This window comes from Hyla sarda, chromosome 11 (assembly GCF_029499605.1).
Source record: "Hyla sarda isolate aHylSar1 chromosome 11, aHylSar1.hap1, whole genome shotgun sequence".
Lineage (NCBI taxonomy): Eukaryota > Metazoa > Chordata > Amphibia > Anura > Hylidae > Hyla > Hyla sarda.
The window spans coordinates 94,531,240-94,549,284 of NC_079199.1; the positions used below are offsets into that span (position 1 = coordinate 94,531,240).

General features: G+C 43.2%; 1 protein-coding gene across 4 annotated transcripts in view; it reads left to right on the forward strand.

Moving 5' to 3' along the window:
* FUT8 (fucosyltransferase 8) overlaps window positions 1–18,045 on the forward strand; it is a 201,212-nt gene that overhangs the window by 153,402 nt on the left and 29,765 nt on the right. The gene's annotated exons all lie outside the window — the stretch shown is intronic.

Below are 18,045 nucleotides of genomic sequence, written 5' to 3' on the forward strand. Positions count from 1 at the left end.
AACCTGGGTTTTTTTAGCTGTAAAAACCAGGCATAGACGTAGTCAAAAAAGATAGAAAGTACCAGCACCCACACTAGAGCTGCACGTTTCTGGTCCGTAACGGACCCTTCATCAGGCACGCATTGCTCTAGTGTGGTTACTTGCATCATAGGAGCGGGTAATTGGCCCTTCTGGTAACAGTACCCAGCACCATAATGGAGGCCCTAGTTTCACCCTTGCTGAGGCTCCATATAGACAACTGGAAGTAGGGGGCAGGAAGAAAGTTTGTGAAGTCTTATAGACGTTGCTGCTATAATGCCAGAAGCTCTGCTGGTACCATCTAAACTGTCGGGAACACAATGTTAATGAGATATAGGACACCTTGACAGCTGTTTATAAGACCTACCTGATCTAAATGTTACCTCAACCAGAAAAAGTGCTGACTCTTGAACTTGGATGCATGTGTCATGTTTTACATAATATAAATTCCATCATATCTATTTATTATATACAATTAATGTCATCCTTGTTCTTCCCATCAGTCTGGAAGTCATTAAACCTTGGACTTCCCTGCTATCATATGCATTTCCATTTCACCTGAACATGGGAAGCCCAATGGTCACCTGATCTATGACAACCAAATTGTAGCACACCCAGCATTGGACTGTACCTTTAAATCCATTAGGTCCTTTATCGTTTTATTTCCAGTTAGCAGTAGAAATGTTGTGGACTAGATGTGCCTCTTATTGTAGCTCCATGTACTGCTCCCCTGTGTTCTCATGTTTGGAATTTTGGATGTTCATCAGAATATCTGTGTACTACTTTAGCTGCTAGCGTTGTGTGTTAATAAGCATCACAACTATTAAGGAGTTTTTATTTAGATATGTATTATTATTTGTTATATGATATTTTAAATATATGAGAAGCGGGTATCCCGGCTCAATCCCTGGTCTGGACACTGGGCGCGGAGTGAGTGTGGACCTCACCCGGAGTAATCACAAGGAAAGAGAAGAACTCCAGCTCAGTTCAGGAAGATATGGCTTTATTCACATCAACGAGGCAACAGGTACAGGGAGGAAGTGACGCGTACGACTAAGGCCAGCACCTGGCCGAAACGCGTCACTTCCTCCCTGTACCTGTTGCCTCGTTGATGTGAATAAAGCCATATCTTCCTGAACTGAGCTGGAGTTCTTCTCTTTCCTTGTGATTTTAAATATGTATTAAAATATATATATATATATATATATATATATTTTAATACATATTTAAAATCACAAGGAAAGAGAAGAACTCCAGCTCAGTTCAGGAAGATATGGCTTTATTCACATCAACGAGGCAACAGGTACAGGGAGGAAGTGACGCGTACGACTAAGGCCAGCACCTGGCCGAAACGCGTCACTTCCTCCCTGTACCTGTTGCCTCGTTGATGTGAATAAAGCCATATCTTCCTGAACTGAGCTGGAGTTCTTCTCTTTCCTTGTGATTTTAAATATGTATTAAAATATATATATATATATATATGTGTGTTATGTATGTGTATGAATTATATAAGAAGAAAGAAAGTACACATTACGCACTCACCCGGTTTCATGCCAAATGGGTTTCTTTGTTCCAGAATTCACATGGAATACAGAAGAACAGAACAAGATGGAGCTTGGCCGAGCTCGTGGAACAACATTCCCGTTTCGCGGGTTCTCGGCTTAGTCACGCCCCTAGGGGCGTGACCAAGCGGAGAACCCGCGAAACGGGACCGTTGTTTAACGAGCTCGGCCGAGCTCCATCTCCTTCCTTTTCCTGACCTGTACTTCTGTGTTCCATGTGAATTCTGGAACAAAGAAACCCATTCTTTGGCATGAAACCGGGTGAGTGCGTAGTATGTACAATAACCCCCCGACCTACGATGGCCCCGACATATGATAAAATCGACATATGATGGTCTCTCAGAGGCCATCGCATGTCGATGTCAGCATCGACATACGATGCTTTTATATGTCGGGGCTATCGCATTAACTGCTATCCAACAGCGCAAAATGCTTAAACTGCTGTCGGATAGCAGTTTAAGCATCCCTGGCAGGTTCGCTTACCTATTCCCGCTGCTCCGGGTCCACTTCGCGATCCTCCGGTGTCTTGCGCATCTTCTCCAGGGTCCGGGCCTTTCTTTCCGGCGTCGTTATTACGTCACTACGCACGCCGCACCGGCGCAGCAGCGTAATGACGTCACCAGAAAGCGAGGCCCGGACCCTGCAGACGATGCGCAAGACACCGGAGGATCGCGAAGAAGACACCGGAGCAGCGGGACAGCATCGGGAGCCCCTGGGACAGCATCGGGAGCGGTGAGGACCTGGTCTGGAGCGACGGGGACAGGTGAGTACAGCTTCCTATACTTTACATTGCACGGATCCCTCAACATACGATGGATTCGACAAACGATGGGTCATTTGGAACGAATTACCATCGTATGTTGAGGGACCACTGTACTTTCTTCTTGTATGAAGTATCTCTGCTTGTTCCATATAAGCGCACCCCTGACTCATTGCCACACCACCCGTCTATTAATTTCAGCTCAGCTTCAGCGTCTACGGGACCGCTAGACCACACTACAGTGCCGGCTCTTTTTCTATTTTTGCTACTGTATGTATTATATAGCTCCAAGACAACTGAACACATTAATTTTATAAAAATGTGGTCAAAATTTGCCTGCTCTTTAGAGAGTTATTACTCGAAATTGCAGGAGTCTCAGGTCTGCGATATAGACCTCTGTCACGTCTGGACAACATGTCAAAGGTTTATTCAAGTGACCGTAAAAGAAAAGAAAAATCCATTAGCTGCCAGTGATGTATTCAGCAACGATATGGAGGCAGGATGGAAATGTCTCATGGTGGGAAGGGTGACACAACCAGACTAGCCTTTCCGTATCCCTTGCTGAGGTCTGGCGATGTGTGGACTACAGGAGTCTGCTCCACAAACATGTTTTGATGTACTCCTCAGTTTTGCAGTTGCCCATTGCAACAAATCAGATTGCATCTTAATTTTTTAAAATGCCTTTAAAATATAAAAGAAGCAATCTAATTGGTTGCTATCGACAACTGATCAACCTTTCAAAACAGGTTTTGATAAAGTTCCCCCCTTTCACTATTTAAATGCTGCTGAAACCTTTGCACTGAAATTTAATGTTGCTTATTTCTTTCCAAAATGCAAAATTAGGCAGTTTTCCAAATAGTTTTTATAAAAAAATGTCCTACTGTTATGTTGCTGTAGAGAATGTACAACTCTTGTACATGCATTTGTTGATATAGAGCTGACAGCACTTGGCTTCTGACTTTGTCGTCTCCCACTGCTGTCCTCTCAGAGTAAGGCCACCTTTTTTGCAATACAGTTCCCGTATACGTTTTCAATGTGAAAACCTTACGGAACCATATTAAAAACCGTATGCATTGACTCTCCATTGAAAACCATATGCCAAAAGATGCATCAGGTTGTGTCCGTTTTGCATATTGTAAGTTTTTGTCCATTTTCTACCTGTTCTCAAAACCGTAGCCTACCACAGTATTCAGTCCGGGTGAAAAACCGTATGGAAACCATATACGTTCCCATTGACATGTGAGTCCGTACAGAACCAAATGTGCGTACGGTTCCATCCGGTTTGCACCATACCATTTTTGACACCGAAAGTTTTTTCCTTGGGATTTCAGTCAAGCAAGTGAAACTTTATTCATAATGGAGTGAAAAGTTAAAAACTTTTACGTTTTTTATTTTCTTAAAAATGGATGCAACCTGACATATTTTTCAAACCGTATACCGGTTAAAATTTCTACACACGTTTTGATACAGTTTAGTCCGGTTTTGAGGAATCGTTTTTTCATAAAAAAAAAAAAAAAACCTGATACAGGAACTGTATTGCAAAAACGGGGTGTGAACCCACCCTTAGAGACAGCAGCAGATAGGGAAACAAGGCTGTATACAGCAAATGAGTTTGGAGAAGGAGAAAAGCATCCAAGCCTTCAGGGAGGGCAGATCACTCAGGCCTTACTGTATCAGAGTGTAGATATGGAGGAAAGCATGCATAAGTCAGTCTGCAGGGGATGGTGGGGAGATCATGCAGGTTGCATGTGACTGTAGATAGGAGATACATGGCATGACGTCAAGAGGGGGCGTGACCTTGAAGTTATGACCCCCGCAGCCCACAGACCAGCGTTTGGAACAAAATGTTCTGAACGCTGGGGCAGTGGTGTACTCCTTTAAGTGAAGTGATTCCTCATGGGCTCTAAAAGTTGTCACTGCAGTAATAGAGATGTGCTGATGCCGGAGAGCTAGTGAAAACAGCAGTGTATGTAAAAATAATTTTCCCATTATATCCCTGACAGCACAGGTGAGAGACTGCCACCATCTGGTTAGAAAACAGGAACCTCCAAAATTACTAAAAGGTGGGAAACACCTGTTGCCTGTCAATGGAAGTTGGTTTGCTTGGAAATCATAGGCGTTCCTCCTGGATTGCAGGCTGGCTTCCCACTTAGTTTCACATACAGGGGGCAGTAACCTAGCTAGCGTAGCCCTTTTTTTTATTAGTTGCTGTAAGTTTGGGCCACATCCCCATTCTTTTCCAGGGTGTTGATACAGCATTATCCTCCTCACCCCAGTGACCGTGTGGGGAAGGAGATGTGCATCCTAGCTGCTGTACCAATGGTTCCCTCCTACCATGCAGGGGAATTATAGACTAAATATCACTGGCACCTGAACTGGTGGCATGGAGTTCCTAGAAACCAGGATAGGGAACTTAGGACCCAAAAATAATTGGAACACATGCTATAACAAGGATATCCTCTGCACGCTATGAAGAAATGTGGTGAATGCAGCTTCAGTGGAAATTTACTCTTTCCATACTAATCATGCTGAATGAGAGAGAAAGTAGTCAGTGGGTTAACCATCTACACCCCAGCTATAATTTAGCGCAGTAGTCTCAGGTGGGATTTTTCCCGGCTCCTGTCTATCCATTCAGAATGTACAACAAAAATAGAGAAACATCTACACATCCACCATTTGTATTTTGATCATGGTAGGTGTTCACACTGGTGTGGTGCTCTGTGGTGGCCATTGGTTCTTTGATGCTTTGTCTGTGGGGTGGTGCGGCCCCGGGGCTTGGTCGGGCAGCAGTGGGGCTGCCTGGCTACTGGGTTGTTCCCCCCGGTTGGCATGGTGTCTTGGAGGCAGTGGTCGCTGCCCGGTGCTAGGCCAGTGTTAGATTGGGGGCCCACTCTGACTAGGTGGCCTTGACGTGGCGAGTGGGCTTGTACTTTTTGATCAAAATGTATACTAACAACCTGTTAGTTTTTGAAATTATGCTGAGAAGCAAGTAGATCAAAATACATGGTGGATGTGCGGCTATGTTTCTCTATTTGTATTGTCCATTTGGGAAGAAGTGTTATGTTTTAATTGAGATTTGTCTAGTTATACCCTTGTCTTTTTTACATTATAGAACCTAGGGATGTCCCTAGAAAGACCAAACAGAAACCCAAAACCAAAGAGTTTGGTATATGTAAAAAGAAGCTGCCGAGCTCTTCTACTAAACCTTTATGCCACCACTAACTTGAGAATGTTACCTCTGAAGAATCTACTTCTGTAATCCGAAAATATTAAAGAAATTGTCAAGTCTGAAGTATGTATTTGTATGGAATCCCTTCCCAGTCCTTCTTCAAAAACTTCTGCAATGTCTGATTCTTCAAGAAGTGAAAGCTTGGATCTGGATGAGAAGGGCGAGATACTTGGATACTCAAGAGTTCTCTTCAGAGATAAAATAGTCAGGGAAGCCATTATTTGTCATCTTAAGAATACAGAGTTATTGCTTAAAGCTGCTAGAGCTGGAGGAAGTAAAGGAGCCAAAATTTATTGAGGACCAAATGTTTTAGGGTCTTTGGGCTAAAAAAAAAATCGAGTGCACTTCCACATAAAACTTTAAAGCACTCATTAAAAAAGAATGGAAAATGGAGGATGGGAAGTTTATTGTATATAAAACATTAAAATACTCATTAAAAAAGAATGGAAATGCAGAATAGGACGTTTATCTAAAGAATTGCTTTGTTTAAATGGCAGAGCTGCAGCATTATGTAATTCAGTCTGTAGAGCACTACAGCTCAAATGTTTGAAGGGGGACACAACAACAAAGACGTGGTCTCAAATGGCTGGAGGTGCTCAACCCCAAATGCGGTTGTGCATTTATACTGGGGTCGCAGATCCTGCCCTTGTGGTCCTTTGCTAAGGGCGATCCCCAGCATAAAAATGCATACAATGGAGGATGCCTGCAACAGACTACAAGTGCCACAATAGAATCCTACACCAGATAAACGGTGTGGATGTGTAACAATTAGAATAATACAATACAGAAATGTGGGTGCACTACTGTGGTAGATGTATACAATGACATTGGCTATCCCTCAACACTGATGTTAAAATTGAGACATTAGCCAGTATATCCTTAGATGAATGACATACCTGAGCCCGAACACCAACGCCAAGGTTTCTCAAGTGGCACGGGACCTAACATTAACCTACCTGTGCATGATATGCAAAAACCAGGCACCAGTGGGCAATTACAGCAGCACTAGGCCGACTCGCAGCCTGCTCCCAGTTACCTCCAGTGTGACTGTACACACATACAATGGGAGGAGGGAGACAGACTACAAGCCCCACCTAAGTTGGCTGATATGTGTGCCGGCCTCACAGGTGAACCTTAATGCTGCCTTAATAGTGATCAAGGCGCATTAAATGGGGAGTTTATACACCTCCAAGTTTAAGATTTAAACAACAACAAAGACTTGGTCTCAAATGGCTGGAGGTGCCCCAAATGCAGTTGTGCATATATACTGGGGGAGCAGATCCTGCCCTTGTAGTCTGTTGCTAGGGGCGATCCCCAGCATATAAATGCATACAATGGAGGAACCCGTCAATACACCTATTGTGCTGGACTAGCGTTCTTAAGTTCTGCTATGTAATAGGCACAACTCTGACGCACCACAGAAGCACATATTTTGTTGAAAGCAGGACCCAGAAAATAACTAATTTTGGTCCTGAGGAAGGCACGAGAAAGCCCCGAAACGCGTTGTCTATTGTTTTACAGATCAAACAAACTGATGCTCAATGCAACTGTGGGGACCTAAGAGTCGTTTTGTGGAAAATTGATAGCAGCACTCATCCAGGACCCATTTTTTTTCTCCCTCCATCTACCCTATCTCTGTTGAGAATCTCTCTGATTCTAGAGAACTCTATCTATCCGCCCCTTCCATCCTTGGCACCAGTATAAACAGGAAGTTTAGGGGGGGGGGGGGGCGGGTCTGGCCACCAAACAAGCTTCCTTTGGCAGGGCACTGCTTCAGATGTTGGTCCCTCCATAGTATGTTCTAGTTTACTTTTCCTCTAGTGCGGTCAGAGACATAATGGAAATACTAAAATTACATGTACCGGTAAAAGGTTTTCCATGAGCTTATAACCGCATCGGCAGTATTCCAGTGAGTGGAATTTAATACATTATGGTAGTAAGCATCTAAAAGAGGGTCTGGTACCATAATATGCTTACATAAGGTCTGCTGGGCTACTAAGTAAAAAGGAATAGAAAACTATACTCTTCTGTGATTAAATCTCCTTTAAGATGACACCAGTCAGTACCAAGAGAAAGCTAGGTGCAAGCAAACAACAAGAAATCCTCCAGGGAATGTCAAGAACTCTATATTTTCTAGTGATGATTCAGGGCATCTAGAGGATTCAGCAAAATGACAAAAATGCTATCCACAAAAAAAAAACACATATAATAACAGGCACCTAAATACAACTGTATTTTGCTATAACTGGAGAGATAACGTAGGTGTTATATCTTATATACAGTACGTAGGTGTTATCTTATATACAGTACCTATATTAACTTGCTATGTTTACACATGTGCAGTCAATCCAGTTTCTGTGTTTTTTCTTTTGTTTGTTTTTATGTTCCATCATAGATACGGAAAAATGAAAATGATAGAGTGCTGGATCTATTAGGAAACCACAATTTTTTGGGGGGGATCTATCAGATTCTGTTGTTGTGATGGGAAGAATATCGCAACATGTTTTGTAGTTGTTCCTGTAAAATATGATGGAATCTCCAATTGAGGTGTGAACAGAGCCCTACCTGCAGGATTAGTACAGGTTGCTTAGAAACTACTTTTTCCCCCAATGATGCCATGTCCGTACTCGAATCTGTGTCTGCTGAATGTTTTAGGATTCTCCCTAAAAATTGGACAAAAAAAACAATAATTGACTAAAGTGGGGGAATGTAGTGAGCTTGCTCTGTGACCTATGCAGGGATGCGTTGAGCTGATTCTGTGTTATTTGCCTGACTCTGCTGACGCTGCCCCTAGGGTACCCAACACAAGCTAAAAAAGTGAGCTCTTCAAAACAAGAAGGGCCAACCTATTGGAAGGATTTTTTGTAGACCAAAGAAATATGAAAGCTTTTTTTATATATTGAATAGAAAATTCTACTTAAACGATAGGTAGTTTTCGGGTGATTTGTGTACTTTGAAGAGTATGTATTCTTTTGTTACCTTTTTCTAGATTTTTAAATGCATAAAATAAGAAGTGAAGCAACTTTGCAAATGGTCGATAGTGAAAGTAAATGGCATTCTGCAGGTCTTTTGCAGATCTGTGTGTCTCCATGGTTACAGACTACAAACAAAGCCTGTGTAGTCTGATCCACCAGCCATAAGCTACTACATCCCGTCTGGCCTCTTTTTTCTTCTTAAAGGGGTACTCAGCTGCTCAGCATTTTGGAACAAACTGTTCTCAACGCTGGAGCCGGTGCCGGGAGCTTGTGACGTCATAGCCCCACCCCCTCATGACGTCACACTCTGCCCCCTCAATGCAAGTCTATGGGAGAGGGCGTGACAGCCGTCATGCCCCCTCCCATAGACTTGCATTAAGGGGGCGGGGCGTGATGTCATGAGGGAGCGGGGCTATGATGTCACAAGCTCCCGGTTCCAGTGTTTGGAACAGTTTGTTCCAAATGCTGAGCAGCGGAGTACCCATTTAAAGGTAATGCTTGGAGTGAGCGGCGGTGGTTGTGACGTCACGACCCATGCCCCCCCCCCCCCTTGTGATGTCACACCGCGCCCCCTCAATACACCCCCTCCCATAGTCTTGCATTGAGGGGGTGTGACATGATGTCACGAGGGGGCATGGCCATGACGTCACAACCCCTGCTGCCCGCACCCAGCACTCTAAACGAATGTGGGGTGCTGCACAGGGATCACGGGGGTCCCAGCTGTGGGACCGCCGCGATCAGACATCTTATTCCCTATCCTTTGGATAGGGGATAAGATGTCTAGGGGCGGAGCACCCCTTTAAAGGCATCCCGTAATCACTTCAATGCTGTATGAACCAAAAGTCATTTGGGCGGTCCATGACATCTTTTTCCCACCGCAACAGCCTTGATGGAAGCCACAGGGGACCGCCCCAATGACTTGTAAATCGGGTAGCATGAAAGTGATGACAGGTTCCCTCTTAATCTACACAAAGTAAAAGAGATATAGATGAAAGGGACTATATGTATAGTCTATAACCACAGACACGAGTCTGTAATGTCCCTTTTCCTTTATTTTACAGTATATCCATCCGAGCAGTAAATTAATGGTTTCAGACATATAAATAACCTACAGTTTAAGTTTTTATAAGAAATGCGTCACAATTTGCCCATAGAATGAGTTCTAATGATCGTCATATAGAGGGTCAGGCTTTTCTTTATAGTGTATTATTTTTCTTTTTCCCGCTAATAACAGGGTGCTCGGGTGATTGACTCACAATAACAGATTGGTGTTTTTTTTCCCCTACCTGTTGGCATCATGTCGGGCTGTTTTTGTTCGGCGTGATTATTTTGTGTATTTTCTCTTGCCAGTCTTTGTTCTGCGGTTGAATAGCGTATTAGAGTCACAGGGAGCATAACATTCGTTTTGTACTATGAGTCTCTTTGTTTCGCAGTCAGATTCATTGCCTCGGATTGAATGAGCAAATAAATGGCTTCAACTCGCGGCTATTCTGATGTGTTTGTTTTAGCTATCAGTTACTGGTTTGGGACACGTCCTAGTTTTCTATGTACTTTCTTAACATAATGCAGCAGCCATTGCGTCTGTTATATGACACAGTTTACCCTGCTTGTAGCTAAACAGGTCACAGAAGACATTTGTCTTGTTTGGTGTCATGTGAGATTTAGGACGGCGGATATTAACTTGGTACAAATCAAGTCTTGAGTTAATTTACTACCGAAAGTTTGATTCCACTCGAGCCGCCTGCCATTGTCTAAAGTCGACTACTGTTTTCTTTTTAGTAGAATAATAAGGGAATAGATGGGTGTTTGATGATGGAAAACTTTTGACCAACCAGGTGCTTTATTGTGGAATTTTATGAAATATTATTATTAATGCACTAGATGTCTCCCAGCTAAAATGAAAGCGTACCTATCGTATCACATAAAAAAGAATGCTTCTATATGTTTTTTGTTTTTGTTTTTTGGATCTAGTTTCTGTATTTGGCTCACAAATCCCTCTATTAAGCTGCTCACTCATTCTGACATCCACTGCACAGGAAGGGGCTTGTCCGTGGCAAGCTATGAGCTCGCCCTCACTCACCATGCATTCACTTCCTTTCTGAGTCTGCTGTGCTGGGTCTCTTCATCTAGTTACTGCAGGCTGCTCTGTAACCCCGTTTTTAGACAGGAATCTGATAGGACAGGAGTGAGCACTAGTTCCTCCCTTACTTCCTGGACTTTGTCCCAGCCTCTTTGTCTTCAGCTGGGACAAAGATGAGGCTGCAGGTGGACAGGATTATGTTCTGGATGGTATGGAGACCCCTAGTGGTCTTTTTTTACAAGCCATGATTTCTGTAAATAGGAGATTATATTTTTTATAAAGTAAATTAAAAAGATCAATGTAGGTTTTCCAAGATGTACAACATATAAATCTGACAATGCCCATTTAAAGGATGGATCTAGGACTGTATCAAAGACTGCTGTGATGAAATCCATCAGGACTGTATAATAAGGGGAAAGCTGTAACGTGAACATAGAACCGGCACAAGGTCATGAGGCGGTAAAGAAGCAAGGTATTACATGTATAGATCTCGTACGTTTCTTCAGCGATGGTTGAACCCTTTGGGGATAGCTTCCATTAATACAATCAATGTTTGTGATGCTGTAGGCGGTCAATGCTTCATTGTGTCTGGATGTGCAGTATGCGGTATAGTATGCCGTAAGGAGTTTTTATGGCATCTGGACCTACGTTAGTTTCAATCAATTGCGAAATGTTGGATAGAACATCCCACGTATGGTACCTGCACATTGTCAGTATATAATAAAGTCTTATTTAGAAGGTAGGGGAGAAGCCGGCTACTACCTGTCTAACTGGTGATTAGGCTAGTATGTACTACAGATCCCAGCAGGTGCCTAGATTAATATGGAGGTGCTCTGCCTTCACAAGAGTGAATGGTGGAACATACAAATCCCCAAACCACGTTAAATATCCATTGAAGACATTTAGAAAGCGGCACTCGCTCATACATGTGGTATAAAATCTTTATTTGGAAATCCTTAAAATATTACGATATCCATCAGTGGACAGCAGGACAGAAATGAAGCGGTGAGGATAGCGGCAGCTACTTCGCGCGTGGACACGCGCGAAGTAGCTGCCGCTATCCTCACCGCTTCATTTCTGTTCTGCCGACCACTGATGGACACGCGAAGTAGCTGCCGCTATCCTTACGCTTCATTTCCGTCCTGCTGTCCACTGATGGACACACATGAAGTAACTACCGCTATCCTCACTGCTTCATTTCTGTCCTGCCGTCCACTGATGGACACTCGCGAAGTAGCTGCCGCTATCCTTACGCTTCATTTCCGTCCTGCTGTCCACTGATGGATACGCGCAAAGTAACTTCCGCTATCCTCACCGCTTCATTTCTGTCCTGCAGTCCATTGATGAACACGCGCGAAGTAACTTCCGCTATCCCCACCGCTTCATTTCTGTCCTGCCATCCACTGATGGACACGCATGAAGTAACTGCCGCTATCCTTACCGCTTCATTTCTGTCCTGCCGTCCACTGATGGACACACATGAAGTAACTGCCGCTATCCTCACCGCTTCATTTCTGTCCTGCCGTCCACTGATGGACACGCATGAAGTAACTTCCGCTATCCTCACCGCTTCATTTCTGTCCTGCCATCCACTGATGGACACACATGAAGTAACTGCCGCTATCCTCACCGTTTCATTTCTGTCCTGCCGTCCACTGATGGACACGCGCGAAGTAGCTGCCGCTATCCTTACGCTTAATTTCCGTCCTGCTGTCCACTGATGGACACGCGCAAAGTAACTTCCGCTATCCTTACGCTTCATTTCCGTCCTGCCGTCCACTGATGGACACGCATGAAGTAACTGCCGCTATCTTTACCGCTTCATTTCTGTCCTGCAGTCAGCTGATGGCTATCGTTATATTTTAAGGCAGTCCATAAGATATAAGACAAGATTGCACTGCTGCATACTAAGTCAGGAGTATAAACGTCCTTAGCCAGCTCACCTAAAATACACAGCCATACTGTGTGTCTCGTGGTGCTCAATCCGTGATGCTCACATCCAAAATATTCCACGTAGAGAAACGATAAGATGAACAATAAAGACAGTGGCCAATGGGCTGTTACGCGCTATCTTCAGTGCTTCCTGAGAGGTCATGAAGAAGCGCTGAAGGTAGTGTGAAACGGCCCGTTGGCCATTGTCTGTATTGTTGACCTGACTGTTTTAATAAAGCTACTGCTGCTGTGAACAAGTGAGTGCCATCTTATCGTTTCTCTTTGTATAATATTTTAAAGGGGTACTCCGGTGGCAAACATTTTTTTTTTTTTAATCAACTGGTTCCAGAAGGTTAAACGAATTTGTAAATTACTTCTATTAAAAAATTTTACCCTTCCAGTCCTTTTTAGCAGCTGTATGCTACATAGGAAATTCTTTTCTTTTTGAATTTCTTTTTTGTCTTGTCCACAGTGCTCTCTGCTGACACCTGATGCCCGTATCAGGAACTGTCCAGAGCACGAGAAAATCCCCATAGCAAACCTATGCTGCTCTGGACAGTTCCTGACACGGACAGAGGTGTCAGCAGAGAGCACTGTGGACTAGATAAAAAAGAAATTAAAAAAGAAAAGGATTTCCTCTGTAGCATACAGCATCTAATAAGTACTGAAAGGATAAAGATTTTTAAATAGAAGTCATTTACAAATCTGTTTAACTTTCTGGCACCAGTTCATGAAAAAAAAAAAAAAAAAAGTTTTCCAGCCGAGTACAATTTAAGGATTTCCTAATAACGATATGAAGATCTTAACCCACACGTACTGGTGAGTGCTGTTATCCAAATTTATTCTATGGATAAGTATATACAGTGGTCCCTCAAGTTACAATATTAATTGGTTTTGGGACGACCATTGTATGTTGAAACCATTGTATGTTGAGACCAGAACTCTATGGAAACCTGGTAATTGGTTCTAAAGGCCCAAAATGTCATCCAAAAATAGAAAAAAAGGGAGGATTAAAGAAAAATAAGTAGATAACTAATATAGATAAAGCAAATCCTTACATATAAAAGTAATAAAGATCTGCTGGGAGCTGTAATCACTGTCTAGGTCAGTGTTTCCCAAGCAAGGAGCCTCCAGCTGTTGCAAAACTACAACTCCCAGCATGCCCGGACAGCCAAAGGCTGTCCGGGCATGCTGGGAGTTGTAGTTCTGCAACAGCTGGGGGCACCCTGCTTGGGAAACACTGGTCTATGTAGAGGGCAGGAGCTTCTTCGGGGTCCTGTACAGAACACACAATGTCCTAAAAAAGTAATGGAGTCGCCCTCACCTGGTGTCCAAAGGAGCAGGTAACCCTGGTACAGGTAAAGAGTACAGAACATGTAATACCTCCCTGTACTGTAGGAGGCGCTACCAGACACCAGTCAGTGCATGCAATTCAGTAATACAGGTAAAGAGTACAGAACATGTAATACCTCCCTGTACTGTAGGGGGCGCTACCAGACATCAGTCAGTGCATACACTTCAGTAATACAGGTAAAGAGTACAGAACATGTAATACCTCCCTGTACTGTAGGGGGCACTACCAGACACCAGTCAGTGCATACACTTCAGTAATACAGGGGTTTTACCAGTGAATGCCCTTTCTGATTGGTCGGTTCTTCCAGCCATTGACACGTTTCACAGATCTGGACTGTCTGTACATTGTATGTTGAGTCAGGTTTCAACTTATGATGATCCAGAAAAGACCATTGTATGTTGAAACTATTGTATGTTGAGGCCATTGTAAGTTGAGGGATCACTGTATATATATATATATATATATATATTGTGATGATCAGTCCTACTTGTAGTTATCACTGAATTCCTTCTTAGTCCTATAGGATGTAGTAGTGGTGGTAGCGGGATGTGCCCCTCTAGCGCTGCCTGTTGTAGTAATGGATATTTATGAGTGTTCCAATGTCATCTACAGCTCGGGGACAGAGTGTTTCTCTAGGTAGGGGCTCTTAGGAAGGTGACCCTTCCGGGCGAGTTCTCAGTGATATCAGAATGTGCCGACAGAATAATTTTTATTAGACTAGAGAATTTGGTGTAAGAAGTGATATGGGGGGATTTCTTTTTTTAACACAAATGACAGCTTGCCAGAGCAATGGGATTTTTGTTGTTATATAGGTTTATTATTTTATTTTCTGACTTAAGTTTCTGTCTAGAACTATGCAATTTCTCCTACTGATGCACCGAAATGAAGCCGAAAATATAGGATGTGCTTGGTCAGAAACCAAAACCGAAAATGACTTGTCCCGCACACTTTATAAGAAAGAAAACAAAGAACAAAAAAAGATTTTTCTGGATAACTCTTAAAGGAGTACTCCGGTGGAAAACATTTGTTTTCTAATCAACTGGTGCCGGAAAGTTAAACAGATTTGTAAATTACTTCAATTTAAAAATCTTAATCCATCCAGTACTTATCAGCTGCTGTATGCTCCACAGGAAGTTCTTGTCTTTTTGAATTTCCTTTCTGTCTGACCACAGTGCTCTCTGCTGACACCTCTGTCCATGTCAGGAACTGTCCAGAGAAGGAGCAAATCCCCATAGCAAACCTCTCCTGCTCTGGACAGTTCCTGACATGGACAGAGGTGTCAGCAAAGAGCACTGTGGTCAGACGGAAAGGAAATTCAGAAAGAAGAGAACTTCCTGTGGAGTATACAGCAGTTGATAAGTACTGGAAGGATTAATATTTTTAAATAGAAGTAATTGACAAATCTTTTTAACTTTCTGACACCAGTTGATTTAAAAAATAAAAAAATATATAGTTTCCCACTGAAATACCCCTTTAAGGAGTGTAACAAAGTCTAGTACAAACAATGTGTTTTAAAGACTTAGAACATTTCTATTTAGCCCTAGACACAGGGAATATCTGTATTCATGGAGTTTGTGCAGAAGCATATGGAGGCCCTGGGTACAATGACTATATCCGAAGAGAAAACAGGGGGTGCTCCCTTGTAGTGTATATCAACTTGGTGTGAACCCTCCGTCACACCTAAGAGATATACTTTCCTTGGGGTGATGTCACTGAGCCTCGTGTGTATATGGGGTGGGTATGATTTGGGCTGCTGCATTCGGACCAGTTCTGGTACACAGCGTTCAGGAACTCATTGTTCCGGACGCTGGGGAGCGGAGTAAACCTTTAAACAGATTTGAAAATTACTCCTATTAAAAAAATCTTTACCCTTCCAGTACTTTTAAGCAGCTGTATGCTACAGAGGAAATTCTTTTCTTTTTGAATTTCTTTTTTGTCTTGTCCACAGTGCTCTCTGCTGACACCTGATGCCCGTGTCAGGAACTGTCCAGAGCAGCATAGGTTTGCTATGGGGATTTTCTCCTGCTCTGGACAGTTCCTGATACGGGCATCAGGTGTCAGCAGAGAGCACTGTGGACAAGACAAAAAAGAAATTCAAAAAGAAAAGAATTTCCTCTGTAGCATTGAGCTGCTAGAAAATACTGGATGGGTAAAGATTTTTTTATTAGAAGTAATTTTCAAATCTGTTTAAAGGGTTACTCCGCTCCCCAGCGTCTGTAACAATGAGTTCCTGAACGCTGTGTGCAGGCTTCCGTGTTCACGCCTGCCCCCTCGTGACATCATGGCCTGCCCCCTCAATGAAAGTCTATGGGAAGTGGGCGCGACGGCCATCACACCCCCTCCCATAGACTTGCATTGAGGGGGCAGGACGTGACGTCACATGACGGGGCGCACACAGCATTCAGGAACTCAGTGTTCCGGATGCTGGGGAACGGAGTAACCCTTTAACTTTCTGGCACCAGTTGATTTTAAAAAAAAAATAATCCACCGGAGTACCGCTTTAATACAGTTTCTACAGATTAGATGTAGGTACAGATCTGGCCTGAACACCTTCTACCTTGTCCCAGAGAATCTCTATAGGATTAAGATATGGGGACAGGGAAGGGCAGGGATACAAGAATAACACACTGCCATGTTCCGGGAACCATTCCATGACTATTCTGCCCTTGTGGATGGTGCGGGGTCCTGCTCAGTCTTCTTCTTCAGTAGGGATAACGGGTGCCACGATGGGATGATCTTGGATGCCCACAATGCTTAGATATGCCCCACTGTCCACACGTCCATCCATCGGTATCAGAGGACCAAGCATATACTGGAGGTGGCATGGATGGTGCCGCATACATTTGGGTTAACTTGATCTGATGATGTTTCTCCACTGTTCTGAGGTACAATGTTTAGGCTCTTCGCCCACTGGAGTCTTGCTTTTCTGTTCTCCTTAGGCACCTGAATAGTGGCCCTGAAATGAATCGTCTGCTATTGTAGCCCAACCATGTCAAGAAAAGGCAAGTTGTGTGTTTGGACACATTAGTTGGACACCAGTGTTGTATTTAGCTGCATTATCTGTTCCTGAAATCCTTTGACCCCTGTTATGCTTGAGCTGTTTATAACCATAGGATCCCCCTTTACTGGATGTGTTTCCTTGATTACAGTTCTCTGCTCTCTGATAGTATTTATTTATTTTTTTATATAACTTGGCCCTGGTTGACCGGGCCCGATCCACAGTCAATTGGATCACTGGATTTATCTATTTGACTGTGGACTTATCCATGGGAAAAACTTGATCATTTTTTGATTGACTTTTGATTGATTTTAAGCTGCATTTTGGATTAATAGGTCTAATGTTTATAAAGGAAAGGTCTAGGTGGGTGTATCTAATAAAGTGACCGTTCAGTGTCTATCTTCTCCTTTAGAATTGAGCGAACTTTCAGTAAATTGGCTCGTAGCAAGCCTCGTGGCTCGGCCCTTGATTACTTTAGTCTGCGTCAATTAGTTCAGCTTTCCAAGGGCTCTGGTTGCCTGGAAAAATCCAGGATGAGAGTTTTAGGTCTCCTAGGACTGTATCCACCTTTTCCAGGCAACTGGAGCCCTTGGAAAGCTGAACTAATTTACGCAGACTAAAGTAATCAAGGGCCGAACCACCAGGTTCACTTCGAGCCAATTTACTGTAAGTTGGCTCAACTCTAGTCTCCTTACTACAATTCCTTTCAATATGGCTGTATGAGCCCTCAAACTGTATATGCTTCTTGTTAGCTATACTCTATAGAGTGCCTTTAGATTTTCTTTTTTTTGTATATTCACCCATTCCTGGTAATAACTTATATGCCTTCCCCTGTACACCATAATGTAGAAGCTTATGTTCAGCAGCTTTTTGTTCATGCCATATCCTGGTCATTACAGTGATTTCGAGGCTTCATTGTAGGTAAAAACATAGTGTAAGGCAACAAGGGACAGACGAAAGTCTTTCGGAAGTAGCAATCTTCCCATAATCCTCAGCGGCTGTAGCTTTCAGCTGTCATTAAGAACAAAGAGCGCAGGACTCTGCTAATGGAACATATGTTCCAGCTTTCACGCTGTATAGACTGGAAATGAGGTGTCCTTTATTTACTCCATCTTCTGACATAAAGCGGCGCATCAT